Raw genomic sequence first — 14,472 nt, forward strand, 5'->3', positions numbered from 1 at the left:
TTATAAAATAACGAGCCTGTCCTCATATGTGTGTGTGTGTGTGTATATGTATACAGTATGTATATAGGTATAGTAAGGGGTAAGTGGATGCTGGTGAATACATACTTAAATCATTATAAGATATATAAATAATTATGGGAATAGTACATGTTTATAGAAGACAAAATAAATCATATTTTGCAGGACATATTTGGTTATAAATTATATAATATGTTTGTATATATGTGTATATTTATTACCTATTTATTTATTTATTTATTTATTTATAAGAAATGATTAAATAAGGAAGCTTATGCTGAATTATTAGCTCAAGATTAACAGAGAAGGGGTGGGATTAGATAAGTTTACACTTCTTCCCACTCCTTTTCGAACAAGTCATTAGAATTGTCTGTTTTCATATGCACTACTCTTTTGTTGTTTAATTTGTTTATGAATGAAAAAAATGTAGATGTTCAAAATAAAAGATTTCAATCAATCAATAATCAAAAAAACAGCAAGTGTTGCATGTGTCGCTGTTACGCTGCAACAGCCTTGTTGTTTTTGGGAACGTGGATATGTGTCATTTTGGGAGATGCTGACAAAAGATTTATTCACTTGTTTAAGTATGAGGATGTGCTAAAATAACCTATTGAGGGTTTGTGTACTGAAACATTGTTTCCTGATTACAAGTAAAGAGGACAGCACGTGGTGCAGGAGCTTTTTGCTCTCAAACCAATCATCTGAATTTTGGTAAACAGGGCAAACCTGAATGTGGCGAAGACATTGGTGAGTTACACTAAATCAAACTAATACAATCCCACCCATCATTTCTTCAGGGATATAATGTGTTGTATGACTTATTCAGTATGATGCCTTCAAACTAGCACAACTTTCAGACTTCCTAACTTTTAAACTGCCCAGGAGGAGCCTTATATTTTAAGCTACATTCGTTAACTTGACCAAAAATGGTTTGAGGCAAAGCTTCAGCTGCAATGCTACCAGCTTGATATTGAGCTGAGCTTTCATCCATATATTTTATTGAGGTCCTGTAATACAGTGCAGCTGTGGAGTATAGTATCCAGAGCATGTGATATCAAAGAAAGAAGCAGGTGGTACCAAGATTAAACTAAGAGGGATATATAATTACCTGTGGATCTGTTACACAAGTTGTCAAGCAATTATTTAATAGCGAGTGAAGATGTGGGCTCATATCCATAATTTTACATGCTAAGGTGGATGCAATAGATTAGTCAAGGATTCATACACTCATAGTTTAAAACACACACACCCTTTGCTCAAGTTAAAACACCAAAAAACTAAGCAAAGACACAAGCAACAACCAAACAAACATCCTGTTAAGACATTAAGATGACATTCAAAATGCAAAATGCCAGTTTCAGAATTATGTGCTGCATTGTAAAGCATTTTCAAAAGGTAAATTGTAGTAAGTAAACAATAGTAATAAACAACGCCAAACACAGTGTGTGGGCTCTGAGTTAGACTTCACTTTAGAGTGATGACAGTCATTTTCCTCCCACAAAAATTGAAGTTACTGGAGCTTTACTAATGCTTCTAGTTTTCTGCTTTGATTTATATGGATTTAAGTTATTTAAAACTGCAACTGAGAGAGGAAACATTGACATATTTCCACCTGGCAAGCTCCGCATCCTCGTAAAGCGAGTGGTTTGTAATGACTAACAAGCTATTAGCATGCATGTCATTAAGCTACAAATAAATAATGAATGTGTGATCCATAAATTGCTTAAATTATGCCAGGTATTCATATAACTTGCATGTGCGTCTATGTGCCATTATAATGATCAAGTATTATAAGTTAATAATACATGTGTATCATGTATAAGATCAAAGACACAACTGCAGCCCGTGCACAAGGCTGGAGGGATCCTGATCAAGGGAGATGCAAGTTGATATGATCCTGAATTAATGCTGAACACAGACACACAGACAGAGAATATAATACTTTAGCTTTAGGGGTTTTTATGTGTATTGTATATGTATGTATGTATTTTACGTATCCTCTGTATTTTAACGTGATTGTCTAAATGTTTTCAAAAATCCATTGTTTTTTTTCCGCAGGATTACACAAAAACTACTGAACAGATTTCCACAAAACTTGGATAAGGATGGGTCTTGGCCCAGATTAGACCTCATTTACTTTTGGTCTGGATCCTGATAAAGCGAGAGAGAGCAATTTTTTATTTTAGTTATTTATTTATTTTACATTTTAATTTATTTCTCAGGTAATAATACATGGATCTTGATGAAAAAAAAAATACGTTTTTAGGTGGCTGGTATTTATAAGTGAGTAAAAATTTGATGCATATCCGAATATAAATCTATTATTCTTCTATTATCCATCTGCATTATTTTCTTGTCCCATGGCTGTTACAGATCTGGTGAGCTGAAATTAAGGTTAAGCAGTTATGGACTGTTTTAGAGTAACACAAAATGTAGAGTAATACAGGGCTAGAGAGTTTGATACTGGATTAGGCTTGATTGAACTAAAGGGCACTGTTGGGCCTTAGACGCAGTATGTACCAGTCTAGTTATGTCTTTGGCTTAAAACTGTCAAACTGAGACGGCTGAAAAATCCAAATTAACCTTAAACCTAACAATGTGTTATTCAGCTGTAACTGTTGAATGAAAACTTCTAATGAGGCCCTTAAAACCGACAGATTCCAAGAAATAATACAAAAACTACAGTTTTGCCAGTTAATCAACAAGGTATGTGCACCATTTATGTGCATGTCACAATGACCTACACTGTTGATTGACATACCGTCTATATAACTACCATAGGAGCTTGAAGCTCTGTTAAAGCACCAAGGGCAGATCCACTAGCACTGAGCATATGTTTAAGCACCATATTCAGCAACTACCAGGATTAACTCTTCAATCATGTTTCAGCACCATGGACAGCAACTACTAGATCAAACTCTTAAATCATGTTTCAACACCACGGGCAGCAACTTCTAGAAACCAACTATTAAATCATGTTTCATCACCATGGACAGAAACTAATAGAATTAACCATTGAATCGTGTTTCAGCACCATGGACAGCAACCACCAGAACTAACTATTAAATCATGTTTCAGAACCGTGGACAGCAACCACCAGAACTAACTATTAAATCATGTTTCAGAACCATGGACAGCAACCACCATAATTAACTATTAAATCATGTTTGGAAACCATGGGCAGCAACTACTAGAGACCAACCATTAAATCATGTTTCAGCACCATGGACAGAAACTACCAGAATTTAACTATTAAATCATGTTGCAGCACCATGTACAGAAACTAATAGAAATAATACAAATACACTTTTAAATTGTGGTTTAGAGCTCGGTGATTCACTTTTAGGTAAGTTAAACAGACTCCACGCAGCTTGGCCTCTGGGTGATCTTCAGCATCGAGACTTTTCAGGCGAGTCATTCCAAGTTTACATTAACACAGTCATACAGTCACGTTGGACTTTATGCAAAGTACACAGCCTACACGTGGCATAGTGTGGCGCCTTCTGTGCAACTCACCGCCTTCTCACTTTGTTGCTTTCAGCCCTGTAAATAAGCCCCGCATGTCTATTAAATCATAAAGCCTGTCTGCCCCTTTGCTTAGACCTTCCCCAATTTCGCCCCCATTGATTGGTGATCAAGCTCGTCGACCCATAGGTGAGGATGTAAATGTGTACCTACGAGCAGAGAAAAGTCACGACACGGCTCCTTATCCTCATCCACCCCTCGGCTCCCCTCGCCTTTCGCCTCATACAGTCCAGACCCACCCCTTACTGTCTGCCATGACCGTCCTCTACAATATGAGACTGTATTCTTTGTACCTCCCCTTTCTCGCCCTCAGTCTGTGCGTCCCAGCCTCCCTTCCTAGATATCCATCCCACACCTCTCCGCCCGCGAACGGCTCCTACGGTGAGAGAGAGAGAAAAAAAAGAGGAGAGGAGAGGAGAGAGCAGAACAGTTTCAAACACGTCGGCATAAATCTCGCATCCAGCGCTCCCTCTTTCTCCCCTTTCTCCTCCCTGACGGACTTCATCACTTTATTCCTCCGCGCGCCAATGCCCGAGACCACGCCGAAACGGAGGATTTTTTTCCCTTGAGCATGAAAAGGATTGCCAAATCATCCGCAATCCAACATCACCGACTGAGCCACCACCAGCATGAGCACTGGATACATATGCTCCAGCAGAAGTTGTTGGCCGGAGAACTAACAAATCTTGGACCGCAGATACAGCGAAGAGGGGAGAGTCAGTTTTAGGTAAGTGCGGCTATCCCGGGATCGTGGATGTCTGACATTTACATGATGGTGTCATATGTGCATTTTCTCTGTCCATCACTGACCACGAGGTAGTGGCCGGGGGTAGGCAGGGCTATAATGTGGCACAATTATGGCGATGTCAGCATGTTACTGAGGTGGCCGGTGATGTCCTTTTCGGTGGTGGTGGTGTGGAGAGGGGGGGGGATGGCGGCAATTTGTTCCTCTCACCGTGGAGCTACACCTTTTGTAAAAAAAAAAAAATCGGTGTGCGGGTCCTCTCAAGCTCCGCCCGGGACTGGATGTCGACGGGTGCGTTTGAGGCTATTAAAAAATAAAAATAATAATAATAATAATAATAATAACACGCACGCGTCTTTAAAAAAATAAATAAATAAAAAAAGCCCAATAAGCCCATCACCTCCAAGCAGTATGCTAATGAGTTCTCCTCTCCATCATGTGCAGCCGCGTCTGCGCTCTCTCTGAGGCAGCATCTTCCCGGGGTTGATGCTGCAGAAGTGCGGGCGCAGAGGAGCCAGAAAACATTGGAGGGAGAGGGAGAGGTGGTGGAGGTGGTGGTGTGGGGGAACAAATGATACTCAAGGATTTTGGGGGGTTCGCATATTACGCAGACCCGCCGCGGCTTCAGTGAATGGCACTACAGGGGCAACACTGAGTGGAAGGTGTATTTGCAGGCCTGTAGTACTGTGCAGTCGACATCAGTGTTTGTATTCAAAGCTAATTCCGTTTTTCTCTTCACATCCATGTTGATCACTTCAGCCCGGAAACTGCATCAGCCATTCACTGAAAGTGCTCAGCCTGGATATCGGGACATTGGATATGAGTTGCGGCTCCTGTTATCATCTATTTTCTTGTAATGTCCATGTTGTGGATGAATTACTGCTCGTAATGAATTCTGTGAAAGCAGATAGTCCTCTGGATCTCATGTCTACGTGACGGTCTGTGTTGCACGGGGCTCTGAGCGCGTGCATGCATGCAAGCAAGCAAGCAAGCACGTACATGTACTTGTTTCCCAGTGTGTGTGCGTGTGCGTGTGTGTCACCATCAGTGAGGCAAAGTTGTCGTTCCGTGCGCTCCCCTCAAGTTGCTTTGATTGCTGTTCCACTGACTAACTGCGAGGGGAGCTCATGCTCTTTTACACTAGGTGTCATTATGTGGCTCAAGGCAAGATAACTGTGTATGAGACTGATACCAACTCTATGAAATTAGAGAAGTGGCTCCTGCTTGAAATTGGTCCGGAAGCATTTATCTTGCACTTCCAGTGACTGCCACTGACTGCAATTCTTGTTTTGTTTTTTCAACGTGTATTCTTTTTCCTGTTAATTCTGCACATTCATGCAGAATTACGAGAAATATCCAGGAAAAGAAAAATGCTTTTTATGCATTTGTGATTATGAAGTTAGTCAGTCTCATGTCAACAATGAAGGAGGGGCGCAATGACCATTGCAAGATTTTAATGGGAATGATAGCCTCTAAAGGTGCACTATGTAGTTTCAGGGAAGACATTTTAATCAGAAGAGAAAGATCTCCATTGACAGACAACACAAATAAACATCCTCTCTTTGTTTTCCTGACCGAACTAACTGAATAAACAAACTGACCTTAAAGGGGCACTGTGTAGTTTTTGAGAAGAAATTCAGACTTAGAATTTCAATATTTATTAATGAGGTAAAAATGATAACTATGATTTTTCTTTTCCACAATTGAATAAACAAGTTGTTCTCAGAGGAATATAATGTTTGAAGCCAGAAAGGTGGCAGGGTCCACCACATATAAACAAAGTAGTATAGTGTCGTCCTTTAGGAATGACGAGAGTTTATTCAATCTGTTTAGGCATAACAAATCAGTCAATGAAGATTTAAATGAACATTTTACAGTTTCTTTCCCAAAACTGCATAGTGCACCTTTAAAGGACAAAACACTTTCATAGTGTTTTAGTTTGTTTACATGTGGCGGACCCTGCCACCTTTCTAGTTTCAAACTTTGTTCTGGAGACCATATTTTCCTCTGATAACAGCTTGTTTATCAGATATGGGGGGACAAAATTATGTTTCTGAGTCTGTACTATTACCTCATTAGTATTGCAAGTGCTAAAAAGTTTTCATTTCTTCTTGAAAACTACATAGTTCCCCTTTGAGAGCAAGTTTGAAAAATGTGTGTGCGTCACCCGTCTCTAAAAAATCCTGCACACTGAGTGTGAATTGTAAGTTTTGAGCTTAAATGTTCAAAAATGACAATATATTGACAGCTAGTCAGTACATCCTGCGACATTGTTCCCTCATCTCCAAATGCAGTGCAGAAAATTGCGCTGGCAGCGGAAATTGCAGAAGAAAAGCTGCCTTATTCAGTATGCCTCATTCAATCTGGTGGCCTTTTCAATGGCAAAACGCTGGCAACATGTAATCATTTTCAGAGGGAAAAGCGTTCCACATCACATTGCCAAAATGAAAATGCCAGCAGTGGCTTAAAGCTATATTTGTGTCATGGCTTGAGATGACCCACTGTTGATGATGCTTTCAAGGACTGGAAAAGAGAACATTCAGCAGCAAGCAGAGGTCCTTTTACAGACCTTGGCAGTGCAACTTGCTGATGAATTGTCTGCAAAGTGATTCCTCAAAGGCGCGGATATAAACTGCCATAAACATAATTATAAGGAATGGGTGATAGAATTCACCTCTTGCATACAAACGACTCTACATATAGCATCTTGAGCAGAGATAAGGATATTATGTGCAATCTGTCCTCGCAGTAGACAAAGAACAGTCTTGTTCTGGCAGAGTCCACCATCTCTCTCTCTCTCTCTCTCTGTTTCTCTCTCTCTTTGTATTTTTGCATTGGCATTGTTTTTATGTGGGTGCTGGCTGCAGCTGTAGTGGCCAGAAGGCTGCCTCCCAAGAGGTTGGAACAAAAAAACAAAATCTGTTTTTATTGGAAACAAACAACAGGGTCACATAATGACATGTGACAAAATCTCACTTACAATATTTGTCGGAGAGGCAGCTGAACCAGTTGACCTCCACTAGAGGCTGTCTGACCTATGCACTGCTGCTATCAGTCCTGGAAGACCGCGTGGGACTAACCATGCTTGTACAGTATGATGTGCAAAAAAAGAAAAAAAAAAGGATTCTCACCCCGCAGGCTCATAATTAAAGGGTTGGTGGCTGATCACAAGTGGTTAATTGCATTCTTGCGCACCATAAAATTTAAACCGTGTTAAGCCTTGATTAACAATTCCAGAAGGGAATTTTGTTTGAGTTTTTCCACAATGGCCCTTCATGTGAACATTTTATGTGGAGCGCCACCCTCTCACGCTCATGCACAGCAAACTGTAGCAAAACAAGGACCTAAACTCGGAGAAGTCAACCATAGTTTGGTGAAGGACCATTTAGAGATTCATAGTTAGATCTTGCCGTCTTTGTCAGCTACTGGAGCCGCAGAATTTCGTGTGAAGCCTCAGGGGAGCTGCAAAGCAGACTAAGAAAATCCTTCAACAACCTCAAACAGTGACAATTTGATTGTTAAAAAAACTATTTGGGCATTCGATTCACGCAGCTCCTCATTTGAATGCAGTGGCCTTTGTCCGGTCTCTTTCTGTATCTCCCTCGTTCTCTCCCCGTCTCTCCCTTCACAGCAGGACTCCACAGTCTGAATGTTTGTCTGCGAACATGAGGACCATTTAATCACACAATCAAAAAATAAATTGCACATCAAAACGTTAGCAAGCGGACAGACATCTATTATTTATCAGACAAATATATATATATGCACTCTCATTTCCTGAAAGCAAAGCCTGTTGTTACTTACTTTCTGACTGCTGATGAACCTGAATGTTACGTAAAGAAAAATAAATCATAAAACATTAAGCTTATGTGCAGGAGGTGCGGTTTTGTTCCGGAACTATAAATCTTGCAATATCTAAACATTATCAGCTGATGACCTTGATCTTGTGGCTAGTTATGTATCAGCAGTGGTTGCTGAATGTTCTTCAGTAAAACCAAATAAAAAAGAAGTCCCCCATACATACTGATGATTTCTGCTTTCAATTATGCAAAAGTAGACCTTGCATTTCACACCCACAATCCTCTGCAAACTATGCATCCTGACCTAACATTTGCTGGTTGCCAGGTAGGAGACAAAAGGAGAGAAAAGCGATGCTAAATTGAGCCTTTACAAACCTGACCCTGTGAGTCATTAAGCACTGCCAGGGAGCTCAGTTATTACTCCTTAAAAATATGATAACTCTGACAACACAGTAATAACTACAGTAATTTATCTTGCTTGACACTGCCTTGGTCTTTACTGGCTCTGGCTGTACATCTATTTGAATGTTCCTGCCCCGTGTTACTGCGAGCAGGAGAGGGAGAGCGATGTTTTGATGTGCTGTGGTCTCTCACATCACTGAACAATAGAGGTCTGCACTGGCCGGCGATTACACGTAGAACCTTTAACGTAATTTGCTTCACTGTTGCCTCCCATGTTGCCTGCAGCACTATAATTTGATCTGCTCCAGTCTGGAAGTTGCGTCCGAGGTATTTTAAACAGAAAACAGTCTACTCAGTGGCAAAATATCTTAGGGCCTCAATTTGTATGGAGATGGAATGCAGTTGTGACCATGATTTGGCAATTGGCAATTTTGTTGTGGAGGTTTTATTTCCCACCTTCATTTGTTTGGTAATTTTGTGGGGAAGCGATGGTATAAATACATTTTTGGGAAATGTGATGCTGTGTAGATTATGTTCAATATAACAGACATGTACAGTACATACCGTCTATGGTATGAATTCTATATGTCAGTATCTACAAAACATTCACAGCTAACATATGTTTGTTTTTCAGTATTACATTCCACAATATCCACTTGTGGCAGCTAATGCATAATTAAGGTATCGTTTAATCTGCTTTAATCAATATCTCTATAACAGTAATGTGAAAGGGGCTGCCAGGAGTGATTAACCCAATGAGAATAATCACCCACAGTATCTCTGCTGTTAGCTCAGGGCTTGGTGTTAGGGCATACAAAAGTGTTGCAGGATGGACGTTAACTATCGTGTTAGTAGCTCACAATTATTGTATTGTAAAATTATTGTACAGCAGTCATATTGTGTACTTTTACAGAAATATTTAAATAAATTGTGGTCACTACTTCAAATCTATCCATAAAAGGAAGCTGATGTAGCAATGGTGATGTGTGGCAGGGGGTGTCCATAAGTCGATCGGGCTAGCTATTTTTATAATAACCTACTATTACAAAATTAAATTACGAGACAGCACACCTGGAAGTCTGTCCATATTCTGCATGAAGCTAAGCTAATTAAATTAATAACTGAACTTACTGGTGCATTATAAATAACTTACATATTATATAACTTATATAAAGCATACAGCTGGTGCTCTTTTTGTTTTTTTCGCCCCTGCCCCTCAAACATCCTGAGTCTGCCACTGTCAAAACCTACGTCAAGCATGAAATGAATTGAAATGAAACAGCGTAGACTAAAACCAGCTTCTAAATTCAAATAACTATACATTTTGACCTTCACATTGTGGCATTTTTGGCATTATTGATCGCACATCTTACGGAGGGCAAAGTTATCGTACAAATACGCTAATTATGGTACACCTGACAATGTTGGTCTGCAACTTGACTATTCTCATTCACCCTTGTGGCTCACAGATGCATCATCACAGATGTTTTTTCAGCAGTTGGTAAACATAGTGGAGCATTTAGCAGTTAAATAGCCAGGCATTGCCTTCAGGAGTTGGTGGAGACCAAAACGGAGCTAAGAGACGGAATATTGAACGCATCAGTGTTCAAGTGGACAAGCCACTGTTTTTACCTACATATTTATCCATATCAAGTGGCCAACAAAACACCAATTAAAGTACATTTAAGGTGAGGCCACTAAAATGTCCTGGTTTATGTTGAGAAAATATTGCAGTCATGTTTCAATTAGACAAATGTCAACACTTTAACCCGATTTGTTCATACACCAATCTAACACCTCGACCTCAACAATCTTTCACTGTGTAAATGTCAAACTACTTCCTGCATTGGCCAATGACAATTATAAATTATTTGTGTGTAAACATCATTGGCCATGTGCCCAGGTCATCATGTTGTATAGAGGTAAAAGAAAAATCCATTCCAATAGCTTTGAATTTATTTTCATGGTTTTGGCAATTACTGTAGTAAGAATTGCTGCAGCATTGCAGAACCAAAACCCATCCTTTCAACACAGTAATACAGACCCAATCCACTCTGGGCACCTTGTGAGAATGATTTCTTTCTAGCCATGTGCCTTCTGGCTTAGTGTTTTTGTGTATTTCACAGCTTGCAGGGTTCTGCACAACAGTTGCCGCTTCACCGACAGTGATTTCAAGGCTACACATTGCAAAACAATAGCTCTCACAGATCCACTGACGATTTTCAGGATAGTAACTGTGTGTTCTCATCAAAAACACAGCATTTCCAGAAGTGTGTATCAGTGGCATGTTGACTCTCTCTTCCCAAAGTTGTATGTTAGGTAGTGGCAGGGCATTGTGACAGGTGAATGGTAATTTGTTGACTGGTTTAGACCAACAAACAACTGAAAAGTCAGGCTGCATACTGACATTATTATAACAAAATTGTCTGGTATTGTATACAATTGTAAGCTCTATCAGATGTCTGCCTTGCTGACAATCTGCAACAAAAAAATGGCAACATTTTATCTGCACTGTGTCAGTCTTCGTCTGTCATAATTGGCTTGGGTCATTATGGACTGAAAAGCCTGGAATCTTAAGAAAATTGAGCCCATCTGGGAAAGCAGTTGGCTTGGACTTCTCGGTACAACTGTCCGTGTGATGTAGCAGGGAGCACACTATAAACTTTTAAAGGGAGTGAGAGAACATTTTGACTGGCAATAAATTCACCAAAATTGTGGTCGTGTTGATGGTCATCTTCAAGTGCACTAGAGCTACAAACATTCCCAAGCACCTGTTCCATTAAAATGAAAATGAAGGTTTAACTCTCTCTTACAAAAGACTTCACTACTGGTGAAAGACCCAAACAGAAAATATGTTTTTTTGTGATCTCTCAGTAAATGTATTTAAAAAATTCATATGCAACTTAAAAAATAGTATATAACCAACTTTTTTCTGTAATCTATCAACGCATTCATCCTCAAATTTAATGTTTTTTGTCACAAGCAAATCAGATATTAAACTTAATTTTCAGCATTCATTTTCATAAGGGATGCATTCAACATTTGTCCAATACTGGACACTGACTGTGAAAATGTATAAACAAATAAAAAATCTAATCAAAACCATTACTTATTTCTATGAGTCAGCTAAGTGGCTGCCTGTGTAAAAAAACCTCATTTTGAGATGTGAACAATCATGGGATGATAATCTTTCTGAAAAATTTTAATTAGGCCTCCCTCAGAGAATGTTTTAATCTTTTCCAATCTTCCTAGCGCTGACTTGCAAAGCAAGAAGCACTCCCTACCGGAACATTTTACATACCCCCCAATTATTTCTTAAGAATAGAGAAACATTTGCTAAAACATCTCAAATAGTCTGGATTCATAATACGATGCCTGTATGGAGATAATTCTATTTTCAGTACATACAGTGTGTCTCAATGTTGAAAAATTAAGCAGTGGAGGAGTCACTTGGGAGAGGAGGTAGATTCATGGACTGACCCATGACCGATGTGATGCTGGTGAGTCAATGCACCGTTGGCTCATGCCAGTGGCTCTCAGCATCACTGACCTATATTGCAGCTCAGGGCAGCAGCTGCCTACGAAGCAGCAAATGACTGACCAGATTTGGATATTCACATTGGAGTGAGGTAATATTGTGAGGTGCCGTTAAATTTTTTTTGAATATCTGGCTTAGCTGCTATGGGGATAGAAACATTAACTCAACAATTCTAGCTTTTGTTAAATAATCTTATTGCAGATTTGTTGCTATTGGATCAGAATGTGTGCACTGATTTTGTTTAGTCCATAAGTGGCAATTTGTGGTCTCACTTGTAATCTAATTGTGAAATGAGTACATGCCCTGACACTGATTACAAGCTGCGGCCACACATTATGTAAATGCACTTTCCTTTACTGAACTGTTTAAAGCCCTTTCAGATATGCACCTCTTTACATAAATGTGATGGAAGCTTTACTTGACGTCTGAAAAGGAGACTAGCTTCCAAGAAGTACGACCCATTAAACCATCAGTCATTTGGAGTGCTCCCCAAAAACACTTTATGAAGTGACAATCACTGTTGGGAAGGTTTCTGATGTTGCCAGAATCCCTTTGTTTTTTCTCGAGGCTTATATTGTGAAACATCATTAGTAACGTGTTGTGGAAAACTCATTGACTTGACTACTTGAAATGTCGCTGCTGCCATCTTTGAAGTCTTATTCTATCTATTATTTTGATGTAATACATTAGACGAAGGCATGTTAAGTTATATTAAATGACTAAGTTGCCCTGATGGACTGTAGTGCTGCTACACTTTCATTCACTGGCTCTCATAATGTCCCTTTTGGGTGTGGCTGAGTCTAGTGAGAAAGGCCTCTAGCAGCTGTTGCAAATATGACATGAGCAAATGAGGTTACCTCGTACTAGTGTGACAAAGTCTGTGCAGTGAACTTCAGTCAACTTTATTTTTTTTAAAAGCACGATTACAATCGTTCCCTCACTTTAACCATTTATTTATCAAAGTAAGCATGACAATGGAGGTCCCCTAACCTTAAGGTTAGCCTGAAGGAAGTACTTATTTAAGCCCAAAATTCGATCTCCCTCTAAACCTAACTATGTCTTATCACATTTTAACCGCAGTGTTGTCAATCCTAAAACAGATTTATTTTACTTATAACACTGATTTGTTAACAGTTGTGACAGAGGTCCAGACAAATGATGTCATCATGCTGAAAGCCGCGTCCAATTAGATAAGGCTTCTGTATGAGAGGGTGTGGATAAAACATGTGTTATGTCATTTCATTTGAAGCACTCGCTGTGTAAGAAACATGAATGTTCAAGTCACAGGTTATGTCTGAAAGACAAAACGTCAGCACTTTATAGATAGATATATAGATAACTGGAGACCATCTTGCAATGGGATTACGCCAACCAGGACACCCGTTAACATGTTCCTGTTCTGACCCATGACTGCTCAATAGTGATGACTATATTATTACGTAAGTCAGTCTGCAGACAGACAGATGGACATTTGATCTCAAAACACCTGCAAAGTTTATGGCTGTATCTTGCACGGTTAGGATGCCATGCCGCTGACAAAAATCTGTCCACAGACATACAGACAGACAGACAGATATATGAACAACTGGTAGAATACTCACAATTACTTCCCACTGCAAAAGGTGTCACCAGTATGACATTCAGCCATGATGACACACACACAGACTCACAAAAACAAAAAAAACATTACCAGCCAACGCTGTCAGACTAACGAATGTTATGCACTCCATATCTGAATAGGATGTCAGTCCCAGGTGGAGCAAATGCATTTTGATGTTCTTTTTTCATAACATTCAAAGAATGGGCATACACATCCCATCCCACATTCATAGCAGTAGTCACTGTTGAAAACAACATAATCACTTTCCTTTTAATCACTCTAACAACTTAATTACTGTCTTTTTTTATACCTTTTCTCTTCAGTTGCGTGAGTGGATACTGTAGGATCAATCTTGTAAAAATCACTGGCAGTGAATGTTTTGTTTGTTTCCAGTACAATAAAGTATGATGCGTGAAAGGAAAACAGAATCCAGGCAGCAACCTGTTCCCCATAAAATGTAAGTGCGAAAGCAAAGCGGACAGGAGATACAGTTGATTAGCGCAGCATTCTTTTTCCGCAACAACTTTAGTGCTGTAAAAGGCATTGTGCCACTGACTCCAGAAGTAGCACATGAATGACCTGACACAGCACTTTCACAGAAGTACCCACATATAGATTTTATGTACCTGACCTTGCCTGTGTACTGTATGTGTGCACTTTGAGCATCTTTTGAGCGGCTGAGGCTGAAAATCTGCCAAGACAGCAGACGTGTATATTAATTAGAATTCTAAACATAGAGCCTTCATGCTCACTTATGTCAATCCTACATGGCCTGGTGGGTGAACCATTAGTGCATTTATGCTGAGAGTATCTGAGTTTTACAGCCTAAGCACCACATCCTGTC

General features: G+C 39.6%; 1 protein-coding gene across 2 annotated transcripts in view; it reads left to right on the forward strand.

Annotated features, from left to right (window-relative positions):
• The first annotated feature begins 3,865 nt into the window (after positions 1 to 3,865).
• The window catches only part of brinp1 (bone morphogenetic protein/retinoic acid inducible neural-specific 1), a 130,809-nt gene continuing 120,202 nt past the window's right edge, over positions 3,866 to 14,472 (forward strand). For both annotated transcript variants that reach the window (XM_084383909.1, XM_084383908.1), the window contains exon 1: positions 3,866 to 4,270. The gene's annotated coding sequence lies outside the window, so the exon portion shown is untranslated. The remainder of the gene's footprint in view (positions 4,271 to 14,472) is intronic.

The sequence above is a fragment of the Pagrus pagrus genome, assembly GCF_965226575.1.
Source record: "Pagrus pagrus genome assembly, chromosome: 19".
NCBI lineage: Eukaryota > Metazoa > Chordata > Actinopteri > Spariformes > Sparidae > Pagrus > Pagrus pagrus.